Source organism: Bubalus kerabau, chromosome 10, assembly GCF_029407905.1.
Source record: "Bubalus kerabau isolate K-KA32 ecotype Philippines breed swamp buffalo chromosome 10, PCC_UOA_SB_1v2, whole genome shotgun sequence".
NCBI lineage: Eukaryota > Metazoa > Chordata > Mammalia > Artiodactyla > Bovidae > Bubalus > Bubalus kerabau.
Genome location: NC_073633.1, coordinates 5,068,104 through 5,070,797, shown reverse-complemented (window position 1 = coordinate 5,070,797; position 2,694 = coordinate 5,068,104). Strand labels below are relative to the sequence as shown.

General features: G+C 44.5%; 1 pseudogene; it reads right to left on the bottom strand.

Annotated features, from left to right (window-relative positions):
* Positions 1-273: 273 nt before the first annotated feature.
* On the bottom strand, positions 274-903 carry LOC129620725 (transmembrane protein 126A-like; annotated as a pseudogene).
* Positions 904-2,694: the final 1,791 nt, after the last annotated feature.

Genomic DNA, 2,694 nt, shown 5'->3' with positions numbered 1-2,694 from the left:
TGCCTTATAATACTTAAACATGTCACTATTCAGAATCAATATTATAATTTATACTTGCACTCTTGCACTACTCAGAATCTATAACATTATAATTTATACTTGCCCTCATGAAATATAAATCTTTGGAGAGAAAAATTCATCAGAGAACAGGTGGTACATCTTTCCCATTGTCTCTTGTTTGCTAAACTGAAGTGTCTCATTTTGTTTTGCTGATGGTTTTAGGAGCAGGGTGCAGATTGCCCTGGCAGTTTCTCTGCTGCTCTGAGATGTGAGTCATCTTAGCTCTGCTGGAACTGTGTTTCCCAAAGTTCTTTCTTTCTTTTTTTTTTTTTGTAACTGAAGAGCCTTTATAAGTAGTTTATATTGTCTAGACCCGAGGTATGCAGCAAACCGAGTCTGGAGCAAAATGGGAAATAACATCTTTCTAAAGACAGGCTTAGAAATCCTAATCCAGTAATTTAAGATGTTTCCTTTCTCTGGTAGCAGGGCTGAATTTTACCTAGCTGCTAGGCCACCATTCACAGGGATAGCCAAGAAAACGGTACAGGCCACCGAAAACAAGACCAACCAATCCACCTCGTGTTACGGTGCAGGTTTCACACTGCAGATCACCTGTATTCAAAGGTAAACTTACAAAACCTTTGTAAGATACATTTGCTGTCAAAAATGGTATCACTGCCATTGGTAAGCCAGCAGCTATACGAGCCTGTGTCACATGTAAGATGCGTCGAAAAAGACTATTTGCTATTAGGCCACAGAGAGCAGCATTAAGTCCAACATATGTTGATCCATTTTCAAGCAGATTCCGTTCTGCTTCTGGGAGTTGGTTAATTTTTCTGGCTATGATATCAATTAAGTTTTCCTTGATGATAGTACCATCTGGTTCATGATTTTCCATCTTGAGCCTTACGCGCTCCTCCGTGCAGCCGCGGCCTCCGCGGGTCGCTCCGGCCCCGTGAGGGCTCATGCCAGGCTCCGCTCGAGTCTCCCGGGCGTGGCCATTTTGGGCGCCACGTGACCGGCCCGAGGCAAAAGTTCTCTTTCTTATATGGTTCTGATGGCCATAAGAGAAGCTCTGTACGAAGACCAGAAGGTAGAAATGAAGAAGTCATACTTTTTATGCTCTGAAAGTTGTTGAGAGTCTGCTGCCTGCTTACTTGGTGCATCAGACTTGTAGCAACTTCAGTTCCTCCAGGCCTCTTCCTTCAGTGTCTCTGAGTCCTGGGCCAGGTGTGTGTGTGGTTCCTTGATAATGAGTGTCAGCTCTCCTGTAGGTCACCCACAGCACTGAGGTTGGAATGGTTCAGAGACAGAACTGGGTCCCAGTTTGTCCTCAGGGATCCCAATCTGTGCTCGTGCACTCCCATCTGTTCTCTACATCCAGCTTGCCTTCGTATCTGCTTATGTGCCAGGCCTAGAGTTACTCTAGGCTCAACACAGACGAAGAATCACAGCCTGCACAGACTGTCCTACCGTACAGCCTTTATTCTTTTTTGAAGTATACTTGATTTACAATGTTGTGTTAATTTCTGCTGTATAGTAAAGTGATTCAGTGTTATATATACATATATATGCATTCTTTTTTATATTCTTTTCCATTATGGTTTATCTCAGGGTATTGAATATAGTGGGGCTTCCCTGGTGGCTCAGATGGTAAAGAATCTGCCTGCAATGCAGGAGACCTGGGTTCAATCCCTGAGTTGGGATGATCCCCTGGAGAAGGAAGTGGCAACCCACTCCAGTATTCTTGCCTGGAGAATTCCATGGAAAGACGAGTCTGGCGGACTACAGTCCATAAGGCTGCAAAGAGTCAGATGTGACTGAGCGACTATGACTTTCATTGAATATAGTTCCCTGTGCTATACAGTAGGACCTTGTTGTTTATCCATTCTATACATAGTAGTTTGTATCTGTTAATCCCAAACTCCCACTCCATTCTTCTCTCATCCCCTCTTTCTCTTGGCAACCACAAGGCTGTTCTCCATGTCTGTGAGTCATTTTCTGTAGATCCTTTATTCTATATCATGGGTAGTCATTCTGCTTCTCAGATAAAACTCTAATTGCTACAAGTTTCCATGTACAACATCACTTTCTTGGCTTTCCATTTGAACAATGTGTTAAACCTCAAAGTTATAATATCCACTGTGTTTGGTAGAAGGAGAAGACGACAGGTAATTGCTAGCAGAAGAATGGATGTCTAGAAAGGTAAATGTTGTGTAGGATGCTCCCAGAAGTGTCTCAATGTTAGAAATGCCTGTGTGAGTTTATCACCTCATATCTCCAAATCCACCTTCCCTGGACATTTCTCCTCTGTCAGTAGGGACACTGGAGCACTCCTGGGGGAAGAAGAGGATGCTCTTTCTGTTGTACTCTTCCCTGCTTCCTCTCGGGGTGGGTGGAGGTCAGTAGGACATCTAGGTAAGCACTCATTTCCAGTAAGTTTCAGGGGCACCAGCTGAGAGACTTCTCAGTGGGTTTTGCCACTACTCTGGTGGACAGTTTCCTAGAGGATTCCTCTGTGGGCACTTTCTTGGTGATGCCCCAGTGGGTGGCAACCCACAGTTGGGTTGACAGGAGGGCTGGCTTCCTGCTGCATCTCAGGGAATTTCTCTGCCATGCAGGGGGTACTAGCTGCTCCATTTCAATGAAGTCTGAACCTCAGCACTGGGTAAAGGAAGGGCCCTCTTTCAAATA